The following is a 16,476-nucleotide window of genomic DNA, read 5'->3' as shown; positions in this document are numbered from 1 at the left end:
TCTTCTTTGCAATATTTGTGGTATGTAGCTGAATTTGACACACACATTTTCATTGTCCTGTAGACGAAGGGTCCGGCTACGGTACACATCCGGCGTAACTAATTATGTTACGCCTCTCAATGGTTTTGTGTTACGTCTCTCAATGATTTTAGTTATGCCTCTCAATGGTTAAGTTATGCAAGGTGCATACGGTATGCTCCGTACGCCTTGGTTATGCCTCTCAATCGTTTTAATTAGTTGCGCCCCCTATGTTATGTCTCTCAATGATTTAGTTACATTCTCAATGGTTTAGTTACGTCTTCCAATAGTTTTGTTATGCGAGTGCATACCGTACGGGAGTGTGTACCCTAGCATTTTCCGTGGAGGAAATATGCCCTAGCATTTTCCGTGGAGGAAATATGGTTACATTCATGCCAACACTTTGAAACAAATAAAAGAAAGTAATAGCAGGCTTTTCTGTCTCTGCCAGTTGTGTAGGAAGTATAAATTCTTCTTACTTCCAGCCCTATGGTGACTTTGGTGGGATCAATTATAAACGTAGGTGTTTTTACCCTATCGTTCACAAAAGTTAACAAGTTCTGACATTTTATCAAGTTTTTATCGGTAATTAATAACTTGTCAACAAAAACTTTTTTTGATAGAGTAACTTTATTCACAAACCCATCTACAACTTATTTATTATTAGAAACAACTTGATATTTCTTAACTTATTCACTACCGGAAACATCTAACAACTTGATTGCAACAAATTCATTCTCAAAATTTATTCACTACCGGAAACGTTTATGCTCGGTTTGCACCTTACACTAGTGACGACATAATTTTGTTTCTTGGAAAGTCTTTTTGAAATTCCTGCGCTCAATTCACTTCAAATTTGGTGACTTCAAATAAATTGATGACCTTCCAAATTTGGAGCTTCCCTTGTCCACACCAAAACTTACACAATTACCCGTTTCACTAACACTTTTTTTACTTTTAGAAAATGTGCACGTTTTGTCTTTATTCAATTTTTTTGCGCGTTTGTTAATTTTGCGCCAAATTATTGTGTATTATATTGATTCATCTCGATGAGACGAAAAAGTAAATGTAAAATTTACTTTTACCCAAATATTTTGAAAAATAATCACTTTTAAGTAAAAAAAAAGTGAAAAAAGTTGACCTTTTTTGCTTTAAAGTAGTTATTTTCCAAAATATTCGGGTAAAAGTATTTTTTATTTATTTACTTTTCCGATTTGTCTTGTCGAGACAAATCAATAGTTTAGAAAAGTTTGATACGAAACTAACAAACGCAAAAAAAAAAATTGAAACAGGACAAAACGTTTGCGGAGGAAAAAAAAAAAAAAGTTAAAAAAGTGTTAGTGGAACGGGGATAGTATTTGGACATCTAAAGTGATTTCCAGTACAAAGCCTATTTACGGGCCAACCCTTAGAGCATCTCCATGTTACTCTTTTAGACCACTTTTGTGTACGACCTTAGGCCTCTAACAAGAAAATCAATTTTTTTTCCCCATTTGCCCCTTTTAGAGCCATTTTTTGTGTTTCATTTTAGGGCCAGAGTTTAGAGGTGGGTTATACGTGGCTTACTGGCTTGTACGATCAAGAGCGGACGGGAAGATTGAGAGAGACAGAAAGGATTAAGGAGAGAGAGAAGAGTTCTCAATGTAGAAACTTTAAGTTGATCTCAAAATTAATTAATAATGAGTAGAGATGTCCCAAATGTTATTAAGTGATCACTCATTCCATTTCTAAGCAATATGGGATTCTATTTGGGAAAATGACGGCCAAGGACGTGTTTGATAATTAATACCTTCCAAGGACATTTTCAGCATTAACAAATGTTCTCAGCATGTCCTTAACGGGTATTAATTATCAAAACACGTCCTGGGCTGTCATTTTCCCATTCTATTTCCTTAACATCTCCCCTCACGTGTAGCCGCATTTGAGGTCTGTTACGTGTGACTACTTTTGGGTTCTATTATCGTACAACCTGTTTTTACTGGTCTATTATCGTGGAGGTGTGGATTGTAAATTTTTTAAAATGTGGAGTGGAATGGGCCCCGCTCTGATACCATATACAAATTTTATATCGTGGGGTGTGGTTTAGGTGCCGTTCCAGTTTCTTTGTTAACATTTTTTTTCAAAAAAAAAGGTAATTTGAAACTCAAAAATTATGTGTTTATGCAAATAATTTTTCTACCAATATAGATATTATTTGATAGATCTCATTGATATCTTTTAAACGGTGCAAAAAAAATCAAAAAATTATTTTTCATTTTTATTATATTTGAGTTTGAAATTACCTTCTTTTTGAAAAAAAAGTTTAGAAAGTTAGCGGAACAGGGCCTAAATAGTTATCCGAGGTAAGTTATCCGACAACATTCGGAAGATTCTCCTCGGTGTCTGTTACTCTGTTGTATACGTAATTGTATAGTACGAAGTAGGTACTAGGTAGCTTTGCTTCCTGGTCGGGTTTGTTGCCTTGTGGATTAGGTCATTTAGGTGCACCCTATGTAACAATAACGAACCTGACCTATGCTTCAATTTTTGAGAAGCCCCGAATAATAATAATGATTCTTTTTTCTTCTAGAGTTTTGAAACCCCGTTCCGGAAACCTTCTTAAAAAATAAGTTCTTATTTTGGAATTTCTTCTTAAAAATAAGAAGGGTCATTCAACAAAATTCAAATAAAAAATTTATTTCACATTTTCAAACTCAAAAATAATGTAAATGAAAAAAAAATCAAATTTTTTTTGCACCGTATTAAAGATCTCAATGAGATCTATCAAACAAGATCCATATTGATAAGAAAATTATTTGCGTTAGCACATAATTTTTGAGCTTGAAATTGCTTTTTTAACAAATAAGGAGTTGCGCTATGAGTAATGGGCGCCGGGGAGGGAAATTGTACCAACGGCTGCGCCGGGCAGTCTCCGACCACCAGACGGCCGATCCGAGCTGTCCAAAAATTATAGAAAAGAAAACCGAGGGGGCCTTCGCGGGAATCAACGGCATCCGAGGTATGTAGGGTGCTTGATCCGAGTACCCCTTTTTCGTGTATATATGTATATCCGAGCACCCCTTTTTCGGATCAAGCACCCTACACACCTCATATGCTGTTGATTCTCGAACAGGCCCCCTCGATTTTCTTTTCTAGAATTTTTGGATGGCTCGGATCGGCCGTCCAGTGGCCGAAGACGGCCCGGCGCGGCCGTCGGTACGATTTTCCTATGGGGGCTATCGGTACCTATATCTTTACCGACAAAATAAGTACTTAAGCAGCTTTTTTTGTGGAACAAGCATTCTTATTCAACAAAAAATAAAAATTTAAGGCAGTTCTGGAACACAGCCTGAGAGCTCTAAGATTATTTTGAGAAGCCTTTGAGCGTTTTGGCGGATCAAAAAAACAAAAAAAGATGATTTTGAGAAGCCACAATCGCCTTGTTCTTTTTTTTTTTTTTTTTGGGGGAGGCACTCCTCTCTCTCCTCCCTTGGCTCCTCCTCCTCCTCCTCCTCCATCCGCTCTCCTATTTCTTTCCTCTCTTTCCTATGATATTTTTCTTTTCGTTTTCTTCTCCCTCAGATCTAACTATCTTTGTTCGTCGGGATCTGCCGTCACCGGAGTCGTTTGTTCGCATGTAATCCATCGCCGGAGCCCTTGTGGCAGCAGCGGTGGAGGCAGTGAGAGTTGCGATCCGTTCAACGGTTTTTGGGAGCGATACTGGATTTAGAGCAAGATCTTAAGGCGTTTTGTCTCTCCTTATGAGAGTAATAAAATTCGCATTTGGACGATTTATTTATTGTTTGGGCTCAAGAAGATTAATACACATCTATTGGTGGTTTACTAGAAATTCATTAGTGCGTTCATTTCTGGTCGAAACTCATTTGATCGTTTGGGTTCTTGTTGTCTTTTTTTCCTGGCTAGCAATGTATCTCTTTTTGAGACAGCTATAAGATAAATGAAACTTCCGCTCAGTAGAAGGTGTGTCAGGCGATGCCTGGGCTGGGGATGAAAGACATCAATTGCTGATAAGCACCAAATATCTACAATATTTGGTGTGACTAGTCCCTTTTTATGTTGTTTTAACTTGTATTTATCTAGCTTTTATTTGATATTGCATGTAAGGTGTGTTTTTAGTATTTTCAGGTAAACTGTGCAAATAAGGCGTATTTCAACGCCATGGATGGCCCAAGTGCTTCCAAGTATCCGAAGACCCGGTCGGGCCCTTAAAATCTGTCTAAATATGGAAAAATGATTTTCCGAAAAAGTATCGATTTTCGAGATTAAAAATGGGGATAATTGATCCTTGAATTTTTTTAAGAGTAACTACCAAATTGCAAGGTTTTATTTGAAGAGTAAAGTCATGTTTTGAGCTATAGGGGGGGGGGGGGGGGGGGGGGGTGGTTGACATTTTGATATAATTGAAATCTTGAAATTCTGGTAATGCCATTGTTTTCAAATGGGAGATATTTTCTTATTTTCATTAAATAAATTAAAGTAAAGAAAAGATAAAAGAAAGGTTTAAAAATGTAGTTTTTACTTAAGTTTAGAGAATAAAAATAAGATGTTGTGGAAGCTGCCTGCTGAAACTGAAGGCAAAACTGAAGATAAGTTCCCTGCATCGATACAAATTTAAGCTGTATCGAAACACATTAGCTTTGTTGGATTGCAGTTTTTGTTGTATCGGTACGGGTTAAGGCCGTATCAATACGGGAGCGTTATGGGAAAATGGTCATTTCAGGTTTAGCTTCGTGGTATCGATACACTCTATAATAAGTATCGATACCACGAGCCTTCGGACAGATATTTGCTGCTTTTTGGACTTTTCACTTATGGAATACTTATCACTTTCGGTAGATTTTGGGATATTTTGTGGCGGAAGAGGGTGAGATGTATATATACCCCTCTCTCTCCCCCTTGTTCATAATCTACTTTATGCTCTAGGTTAGTTTTCTCTCTATTTTTTCTCCATTGTTGTTCTTAGTTTCAAGCTTTAATACTTGTAAGTTTAATTCCTAGTTTGATGTTTTCTCGTTTATTAAAGTTGTAGCTACTCTTAAGATATTTACTAATATATAGTTTATTTCCGTTTTTATCGGTTAATCACGTTTTCATTTTCTAGCATAATTTATAGTCTTTTCAATATGTGTGAGTAGTATTGTGGGTTAAGTCTTGGGTTAATCTTTCCCAAAGACTTATGTTGTTATTTGGTTCTTGAACTCTCGGGCTTAAAATTATGGTTTTCGGAATTAGGTTAACCTAACCATTTTGGCCTAAGCGAGGGGTGTTAACTCCTTGATATGTCATTTAGTCAAGCGGTCTTGGCAAACGGCATATTGAGGGCTCGTGGCCTCCTACGTGTTAGATACATTAGCAAAAATAGGTTGGTTTAGTTCCGTTTAATCACATCTTTCTATAAACGTAGTCGTTAAAGCTAAATCTTCCGAGCGTGAGCATGCGGTCGTGACTCTCGCTTGAGTTATAATTGAGAACCGGTAACGACTTTTGTCAAGGGATAGATGATCCCTAGACTTGCCTCTTTTAAGTTCATTAAGAACATTTCTAGTCTTTTTCTTTAGCTTTACCATCGTTCAAAGGAAAACCAAGTTGACTGTCTTAAACGTCGAAATCCACCATATTAAACTTACAATCCGATTAAGCTATTTTCGATTCTCTATGGGTATGATCCCGGACTTTCCTGTTATTATGCTATCGACGACCTAACCCTACGCTTGGGGTGTTCCAACCTTATATTTGAAGGCGAGGTTGTGGAGCTAAGCAATTGCCTCGTTCTTTCTCGTTATGCATCAGTTAGACGATTAGTTTGGCTTTGTCCAAGTTATTTGTAATGAATTTTGTTGTGCAAGTGCCGTTGGGCTTTATCAATACAGTACCTCTCACTTTTGTAAAAAAAAAAAAAAGACCTATGCTTCATTACCAAAGAGTTGAAATGCCAGAGGTTTTTATTTTAATCGTTAAATAAGGTAAAATGATTGGGACAAAGGCTCGTTTTGGTTTGATAAAATAAGGTAAAATCTTCTATGTTTTTGTTTTTCTCTAAGATTTATTTTGCTTAGTTTTTTTGGCTGTTAAAATGGATTTATCACCTTAATTTACACGTGCATGTGTAACTCCACACAGTTGAGGCTAGGTATTCGAAGCATGGTGATTGTGGTAACCGTTGCAGCATACCATTAAATTTGAAGTGCCCGTTGCAGCGCACTTACACAATCGAGAGTCGCCATTTGGTTTTAGGAACCAAGAAATCGGATAGAGATTCTAGATTTAGAAATCAAAGGTACGGTGAGAGAAAGGTGTTAGGCACCCCTCTCCGTCCGGCCGAGACGCTGGCCCATAATTATTCAACGTAAAACCAATTATTAATTTATTTAATCTAATAAATAAATAATTTAATTAAGCCATTAACAGTTAATAGGTGATCCAAACAGAAAGTAAACCGCACAAGATAGGGGAAGGGATGCCATGCAAAATATCTGTCGGCCAGCAAATAGATATCGCGGCCAGATCTTACTGGTTTTGTTTTACCGGTCGACGGTTCAAAGAACCGGCCGGTGTTTTTTCTCATGCTAGAACATAGAATTTTACAAAAACTTAGAAAATGATGTTAGGAATTAGAATACAGAAAAAACAATGAACCAAAGGCCGATTGGCCTCATCACCTTGATCCTAGTAGCTTGATTGCTCGGATTGAGGGTGATTGTTTGTGATTACTTCACGAAATCCAAAGAACTAAGTGGGTTCTTTGAGGGTTTGATCACTTGGGTGTATCCAACTCACGAGGTTAGAGGGCTTTTGAAGCTAGGGTTTGAGAGATGATTTATGTAAAGTATGTAGGTAGGAGACGATGTGTGCTATGAGAATTTGTGGGCGGAAGTTGTATGTCATGTTGTAAAATCCTAGGAATGCACCTCTTTATATAGGGCACGGGAATTAACTAAGGCCACACGATTTAAGTCAATAGATATGGAAATTTAGTTTTTTCGAGGTTGATTTCATGCGCACAAAGTATATTCAGCTGCGCAAGAGTTAGGGTTTGGATCAAACACATTGCTTATTGTCCAGAATTTCTGGGAAATCAATGTGGCGGCCAGCAGAACAAAGTGGCGGCTGAGGGATTGATCTCACTGGGAGGTTTTAATTGCAAAGATTACTTTGGGGAAAGATATAGGCTTAATTGCAAGAACACCCCCTAAACTATCGCGTTTTGGCAAGTTCACCCCCTTAAGTTTAAATTCGAGCAACTTCACCCCCCAAACTACCAAATTCGAGCAACTTCACCCCCTCCCCCATTTTCCGTCCATTTCTGTTATAAATTTGGATGGAAAGTTTCAAAATTGGGTATCAGTACCACCTAAAATTCGGTACCAGTACCAAATTTGGGTACCAGTACCACCTAAAATTCGGTACTAGTACCAAATGTGGAAACTTTCCATCCAAATTTATAACAGAAATGGACGGAAAATGGGGGAGGGGGTGAAGTTGCTCGAATTTGGTAGTTTGGAGGGTGAAGTTGCTTGAATTTAAACTTAAGGGGGTGAACTTGCCAAAATGCGATAGTTTAGGGGGTGTTCTTGCAATTAAGCCAAAGATTTAGGGCGCTGCTATTCGCAGCCCTCTATTTACTCCCATAGCCCGTTAAAAATTTTCAATTATACTCGACAGTTAGTTACCGAAATTGAGATATATTTTCAGCGTCCAATTACCGAAATATAATATTTTTTTCAACAGATGTTTACCGAAAATGCATGTTCGGCAGTTGTTTACCGAAAGTTGAACATATTTTCGACATGTAATTACCGAAATATAATCTTGTTTTCAACAGCAATTTACCGAAATGTTATTTATGATTTTCAACAATCATTTACCGAAATTTAGTGGGCTACGGGAGTAAATAGAGGGCTGCGAATAGCGGCGCCCAAGATTTATAAGTGGCAGCCAACACAAGGTTCTGGCGGCCGACAAAAGAATTTGCCTTAGAAACTGGATTTTAGGCCTTTTGGCTCTGGATTGGGCTTTTTAAGGAGCTAAATGACCTACAAAGTCCTTTGGCGGCTCACGTGAAGTCAACCACAACAATAACACAACCTGCTCATTATCAGGATGGTCCTCAAAGTGGGACCCGAAATATCTGTCGAGTCAAATTTGGGTGTCTACAGATGTCCCTCTTTGACAGAGCTTGGATAGCCATAAGGCACATTCAAGTGAATGTCAAAGCCGTAAGAAACTCGAATTTGGTGAGGCAAACATCTCGAGAGTTTTTCAAAAATATTTTGCGTATGATCGTGCCAAGTGGCTGCCTACGTATTCCATTAGAGAAATTCAGACTGTTCGTAGTTTGAGGCATTCAATTTTATTAAAAAGAGCAGAGCTTAATAAGAGATTTGCCATAGGGCCTTACCAAGCCGTTAGGCGATATACTTGAACCCTAGGGTTTGTTGAGCGCGAAGAAGTTTGAAAATGTGGGAGGAATACCCTCGACGGTTTGGGGTAAGTCGCTACACAGTAGGTTAATCTTACTCAGAGAGTAGATAGTGCCAATCATCTTTCATGACCATCCCTACTTGGACCAAAGGAATTCCAGTTGGAATGATTATCTTTGCAAATGAGTTGGATGAAATTGATGTGATAGGGATGGATACCTAATACATGGAGCATATAGCATATACAAAACACCAAAATTTTGAATTTAACGTCGTAGGCTATACCAAGCAGTTGGGCAAACCACCTCTTGGAGGATTAAGCACGGAGCTGATGATTGGAGCGCGGAGCTGCGTAGATTCCTTCTGAAGGTGTTTTGATTAAAGAAACGGGCACGGAGCCATAAATTGGAGCGCATAGTTGCTTAAATGCCTTCTGGAGGCAGGAAAACGGAACTAACCTTCATAAGCGCGGAGTTGTTCGGAAGGTGTAATTACCTGTTCATGAAGAAATGCAAAAACACAAGGTGTATTTAATGATAAATGATATATGTGGCTAACGAAACCTATGAGTGAGTGCCTAAGTGCGTGGGCCCATTGGACAACGCAGAGCTTTTGATTATTTAAGTTCTTAACTTAGAGCATTTAAGCGCGGAGTTTGAGCATTCAGAGCGCGGAGCTTGAGCACTTGGAGCGCAGAGCCCGAGCATTCAAGTGCGCAACTTGAGCATTCAGAGCGTGGAGCCTGAGCATTCGGAGCACATAGCCCGAGCATTCAAGCGCAGAGCTTGAGAAAAATGAGCGCGGGGCTCAAAGACATGTCATTCTTAATTTGTGGAATTCAAAATACTTCTGGTGTAACACCCCGTCCCACATTGAAAGTCTACATAGATGATTTTGGGTATATAACAAATCTTGTGGCTACTACCAGTACCTTGGGCTTAAGCATTTTGGGCCATGTGGTGTGGCTTGTGGATTAAAATCAACGCACTGGACCAATAGTTTACTTGGAGCGTTATATCTGGAGTACAAAATTTCCAATAACTTGGGCACGGAGCCCGAAAACCATGCTACCAAGGATCCTTGGGTTTTGTGAACTAATTTTCAAAGATCGAGTGTGCTATTGTGAACTCAAAAAAAGCGCAAAAAGACCCAAAGCGGGTCCAACCGGTGTTTGAGAATTCTCATGCTCAGAAATGCCCCCCAGGCTTCTCCTCAACTTATTTGATCGTCAGTTCCGTTGGTCGTTGACCTAGAACATCACAAAAGACCATCCAGTGAATTGAGTAAAGTTTGCTGGCTTCAAGTGAAATCGATCTGCTAGCCAGCAGAAAGATTTGGCGGTTGAGAAAACGAAGAACCGTCAGAGAGAAGTTCAAAAGTTAGGAAATCGATTAAAAGACCACCACTTCAATCTCTCATTTTTCTCTTCCCTCTCTCTCGTGCAATCATCTCCTCTTCCTCCTCCTCTCCTGCCACCGTTAGCCAACACCGCCACCTTTTTCACCACCACATCTCCTCCCCCCCCCCTCTCTCTCTATCATTCCATGGATTCCTCGCCGCCACCACACACCACCAGTCAACGCCACCACACCACCAGCTTCTACCGCCGCGCCACCACCAACAATGGTTGGTGCTTCTTCATCTACGGCCATAGGGGCCTCCTTTGCTCCTCTCCCGACCATTACCACTGATACGGGCAAGGCCTCGGCCATGGAGGCCACTGTTCTTGGCGGGATAGCCCACACAGACACTGCTCTTGCTTTTGCAGCGGCGGTTAGTGTTCCTGCTGCTGAGGGTGGTTTTGGGGTCGCATATCCCGAGTTTGAGGCGGAGACTTCCTCCGAATCCGAAAGGGAGGATTCTGACGTCGAGGGCCCCGTTCTGGCCCCATTTGTCACAGCAACTTACGCTCCACGACCACACAGACTTGGAATTAAGGGGTGGTTCTCACCACTATCATCCTCCAGTCAGCAGGTTGCCGACTGACGTGGTTCGTCGGGAGCCGGAGCACCACCACGGCTTGTCGAATGTCACAATAAGCTTCAATATTCCTGCAAATAAAAACTTCTACACTTCAGTTCAAGTTTGGATAAATAGAAATTTTTAAAACTACGCAACAAGCGAGGGATTGGCCTCAGGCCAAAATTCCTCTTTAAAACTAGGGGCGGTAACTGAACTCCGATTAAGGTAATTAATATTGGGTTTGAATAATAACACAAAGGACTACAACTTTCATGTTTATAAAAATCGCTAATTTTAAGGTTTAAAGGTTCAAAATGACATTTGATTCCACTTTAATTGCTAATTACGATGTGAAACATATATGTTATGTATTAGATATATATTTCAAATATATACTAAAAAGCGTGTGTGGTGCAATTGGTCGAAGCCGCGCAAAGGCTTGGATTTCCAACCTTAAACCCTTAAATTTGTGCACTCTAATAAACCGGTAGTTCCTAGGAGTGTGACCCCCCGGATCCCACTCCTACTCAAGAAAGTGAATATAATTTCTATATGAAAACGTCTTTTGTGATGAAAAATTTCGTTACTGATGGGTCACCTTTGGTGACAGATTTTTTTTTGTTGCAAAAGGAATCATTAGTGACGAAATTTTTTGTCGTTAAAGCACAATAGGCGAGGAATATTTCGTTATCAAAAAGCACTATATAAGACGAAAAACATGTAATCTGTGAAGATTTTCATTCGTTTCCAAATTCCAAATTTTTTTAGTGAGGGGTGGGAATCTAACAGAGAATTTACATACGATTAATAGAAGTTTGAATTGCATTGGCTTTTCACGTGTTTTTTTTCTTCATTTGTTTAAGTTTGGTTTTGTAATGGTTACTGTTTTATACTATGTTGGTTATACAATCACATTATTTTCGGACAAAGGTGAGTTTGTTTATAGTTTATAGTTTATTTTGTTTACATTATTTGTCGATGCCATTATGCCCAACCACGTGAAATTGGTTTTTTGTGGTAGTAAAATTATGTTTGTATGTGCCTTTGCACGATCAATTTGCTCACTCAAAATCATATTGAATAACAAACTTTTCGATCCATGCCTTTAGGCACAAGCAAGCCCTAATCAATCAAACATAACACAACATTTATGGCATCACATGAACCCATATAGATATCAAATCCAAAAAACCTTAAAAAAAAAAAAAAAATCATACAAAATAATTAGAAAAATATTAAATTTGCCTTTCAAAATTGCTGGTCCCACTATCCACACTTCCATAGCACATGCTGATTAAACAAATATTAATTTTCACTCTCAAATGCCCTTGATTCCTTCTTCCTCTTAATTAGCTGCCACCAATTTCCCACGCTTATGTGGACCTGTTCGCTACAACGTGCAAGCATGGCTAATCACTTGCAGAAAATCATCGACATAGCTAGGTAATCATCTCTATATATACATGCACTTCCAGCATTGAACACCACGTACACATAGACATGATCATAACATTAACCTTCAACATGGACTGCACAGTACGTTGCTACTACACGATCGAGTTTAGGACAAACCACACTTCATGCCTTTCCCATTAAGAAAATCGTAATGCATGCAAACCCAACAAAACAATATGAAATTGATGCCTAGGAAATTAACCAACACTAAAAGCTTCCTAACACTTTACCACACCCAATTCTAAACTCAACAAAAATCCATTTGCCGTGGAACATGGTCACAAACACCCACTGATTCCTCTACATTAATTTAAATTTTTACTCCCCAAAACATCTATAACATACAAAAACAAAATTTATTCCAACAACATCAACTCATAACTATAATTTCAAAATTGTTAGATTTCTTGGAGGGTTTCCAACCTAAAACCGATTGGCAATAGGTGGAGTAACCTCTAGAATTTATTAACCAAACTTGGGTGGCTTAGATGAGCGATGTGGGACAAGTCTAGCACTCCTCCTCACGTGCAGTCCGGATGCACGTGGAGGTGACAGACCAGGAGTTGACTGACTGACTCGGGCGACAGAGATGACAGAGACTTTCCCACGAGAGGTGAGGCCACCCAAGATCTAGCTCTGATACCATGTTAGATTTCTTGGAAGGTTCCAACATAAAACCAATTGGCAATAGGTGGAGTAACCTCTAGAATTTATTAACCAAACTTGGGTGGCTTAGATGAGTGATGTGGGACAAGTCTAACAAAAATCACTTACCGATTCTCAACCACCACCCATACGATCCCATTTAAGATCTATGTCTGTCCTCTGATATCAACTGTAACGACCCGTCCCAACTAATCTGCTAACCCAACCACGTGGCTCAAAAGGTTAACTTTAAGTTATAAAGTAGTTTGTTGCGATACGTTATTTACCAGATTCATTTCCCACCTTTTACCGATGTAAGACTTGTGTGCCTAGGTGGGCTCTCACACACTAAATTCCTTTCCCCAGGAAATTCAAGTATGCATTCCTTTTACATTTCACTAGGTGAGGCGCTACGTGCAAGGCACGTCCATCATGCCCGTTGAGGAGAACAATGTTGAATATTTGTGAAATTGTAAGCTGCATAAGTTTGATTAGCTGCATGAGTTTGATTACAAAAGGGCTAGCATTGAAGTTCAAATTGTTCTAATTTTTTTTTATTTTAATTTTTTTATCGGCAACAAAGTTTTATTAAAAAACTTGACAAGAGGTACATCAAGTTTGGGGAGGGGAATCAAATAAAAAGTTGGATGAAAACACCTATTGGGACAAAGCTCAAAACACCTTATGGACCTCAAGATGCCCAGATTAAACAATAAAGTTCAAAACCCAAAAGGCCAAAAGCCCAGATTTACTATTTAGCCCAAAACCAAAGTCTGGCCCAAAAGGACCAAACCAAACTCTAACGCCCCTAAACTCAGATAGCCCTAGAAACGCCGCCACACCTGCTGCCGCCGCCACAACCACACACCTAGACCACGACCCAACCGCCTACACCACCGCGACAACCACGAGCCACAGGATCCCACAAGAGGCAGCCAAGAAACCGTCGATTTGGCCCTCACAAACGTCGACGTACGCCGTTGAGCTGAAGTCCACCACCAACGAGCGAAAGTAGACCAGCATCGCCACCCAACGCCGCCAACCGCTGATTTGCAAACACCCATCCTTCACGAGGTCGCCGCCAAGCCGTTAAGCACGAAACCAATTGCACCCAGCAGCGCAGCCGATGTGGAGACCCCGAGAGCCGCCTCCACCAAACACTGCCGCGCCTAGTTGTTAGGACGACTGATAACCCCCAGATGTGGTTACTTGCGGGCAAACGGTGGCCGGAGAAGACGATACAGGCGGAAGGCGAAATGAGAATGGATAAACGAAGCACGCTAAAGAGAGAGGGGGGAATGCCCGGGGGGAGGAAGTTAGAGAAAGCAAAAGCATTTGGACTGGAAGTTCTACATAGCAAAAGGCTTCCTATCCACTTCTGGTTGCAGTTTGTGTGAAGCTGCGCAAAAGTATTTGGACCGGAACTTGTACATAGCAAAAGGCTTCCTATCCACTTGTGATTGCAGTTTGTTTTATTCTCCAAGGATTTTATTGCATCTCCCATTTCTTCATTTTCTCTTTTAAGTTTTTGACTATTTGCTTCCGACATATAGAACATAGAAGTTGTATAAGCACCCAAAACCAAGTTTGCAAGAAAGGATATCCAAAAAATAAAGGGCAAAGTACAGATTACCTCCCTGTGGTTTGGCCGTTTTGCAAATGACCTCCCCGTGTTTCACTAATGACCACTTTGCTTCCTTATGGTTTTGGAGTAAAGTGCAAAAGTTAATATTCCGTCCAAACTAACGGCATGTATACCTCACGCGCCCCTATTGCATTTATTTCATGGAAAACTAAAATTTATTCCAAAAGAAATGTGATGAAAGGACAATCATACCCTTAGGGTTCTTTTTTCGTCCCCCAAACTCCTATGAAACTAGAGAGGCATGTGGTGCCGATCACCATCACGCGCGGAATGCGTCGTCAACTTGGTGAAGGCGATATCAGATTGAAGAAGAGAAAGGGGGTTATCCAGTGCAGCTAACATTGGGAAAAGATTGTTACAACGGCATATTCCAAAAACTAAAAAAGTATAGGGGTATTACAGTCATTTAATATTTTATGTTAATAGAGTTAGAGTTGTACTTTACTCCAAAATCATAAGGAGGCAAAGTGACCAAACCACAAGGAGGTAATCCATACTTTGCCTAAAAATAAACAACTATACCGTACAATAACATGTAATTAAACTCAATACCTCATACTCTGCATGCCACAGTTCAAAATTCCGCATTGCTCTTGCCTCGACAACATAGTTTGAATTTTGCTGGTATGTCTTTATTGTTAACTCTACAGAGCACTTAGTGCACTTGAAATAAAACTTGAAAATTTGGATTCCCAAGTATATTTGCAAACAATTTCAAAATTTTAGTCAGCTAGTCAACCATTAGTGACACATTCATGCATATCTTGTCTACGCATAGAAACGCACATATTAATGGTCACAAAACTACAAGACAAAATGTACAGATAACATTAAAACCATAACAAGATTGCCAGATTCTAAATATGTTTCCCAGATTGTTGCTACCCACCGTAACATACAATGTGGGTCATGTAACGCAGCGGTAAGTAACAAGTGAATCAGTAAATGCACCATTGTGAGGAACTTTCACCGCCTGTCCCTTCTCAAGTCCATAGTACCTAGAAATAGCATCATTCTCCAGCATTCGAGGCATCTACATCCCGTAGACTATGAAAATATGCAGCTGCAGGTATTTTCTTTTCAGATATATGAACAACAAGCCTAATTAATGGCAGAGTTGAATTTGTCACAGGCAATTTTTCACTTAGACGTTGTCACTGGCAGACGTTGAATTTATCAGAAAGGAAACCAGAATATAAGAATTCACAATGGGAAAAACAAAAATGAATTTATCAATTAGCAAATGTGCCAACAAAAACATGTAATACAGCGAGGAAAACACAACATATTTTCTTGATGGCTGACTTGAGCATAAAAGATATCTAACAACTTGAAAAGAAAATGTTTCTAAGTTCCAATATGAAATTTTTAGACAGTTAATTAAACTTAATTCTAGTTGTCTTCTTTTTGATGGCTTAAACATAGGAATCTTGCGTATACCAAATGCTCATAAACCAGCGTCGTGTTGAACAAACACATGGAGAATGAACTATCTCGTTTGAAACAAACTGAGCGTGCACTAAAATAATAATTGTACTGCAAAAAGCATCTTTTTTTGGAGTCTTAAATTGACCTCTTTAAGATTTGGATTTTTAATATGAAGCTACTTCAACTCTTCAAGCCCTGAAGCACCAAATAATAAGATATTGCCAAAACCACCATAGACGTTTTGGGCTTTAGCAGGCATTTTTAGGGGGTACTATTGTCTTCAGTGACATTTTGTCTTTAGAGGAAAAATAAACTTCAAACTAATGAAGCTCGTAGAGTCCACAATATTTCATCAGTAGCCATTAAAGTGAGTAACGGATGAGTAACTATTCTCACCTGCTTATCTTCTACATTGTACTTCTTTAGCAGCTTTTACTTCTCCCCAACAGTCAATAGCCCATACTTTGGCATTAGAACATGCTTTGTGATATCAGCTAACAAGTCAGTAATCTGAAGGGAAAAAGAAACAAACAATAACAGATTATTGGAAAGATGAAATGTTTAATTTCAAGGTTTTCAATGGGAGTGAAAATAAGTATTGGTTCATTTTCAATACAGCTTGATATAAAATTAAGAGCAAGTACAAGAATAAAAGCTATAAGCATCAGTGGGCAAACATATGGGGGAAAATAATCTGATTGGCACATGCAAAGGGTAGTGAGAACTATCCTTATGTAAAATATATTTCCAAGGCATACTAGTAGTTGAAACCGGTTTCCATTAGGTCAATGATAATTGATTATTTCACAGGACTACCTTATCCGTATTAGTTTGTGCCCTTATGTTATCAATTTGTATGTGCGAAAATAGCTCAACCCACCTCCCAAGATCACCCTTAGGCAT

At 39.3% G+C, this 16,476-nt stretch overlaps 1 pseudogene; it reads right to left on the bottom strand.

The window, feature by feature from the left end:
- Positions 1-14,613: 14,613 nt before the first annotated feature.
- On the bottom strand, positions 14,614-16,476 carry LOC131299635 (DNA-directed RNA polymerase V subunit 5A-like; annotated as a pseudogene).

Source organism: Rhododendron vialii, chromosome 9a (assembly GCF_030253575.1).
Source record: "Rhododendron vialii isolate Sample 1 chromosome 9a, ASM3025357v1".
Lineage (NCBI taxonomy): Eukaryota > Viridiplantae > Streptophyta > Magnoliopsida > Ericales > Ericaceae > Rhododendron > Rhododendron vialii.
Note: the sequence above shows the minus strand (reverse complement) of the source record. Positions and strands in the feature narration are given on the sequence as shown.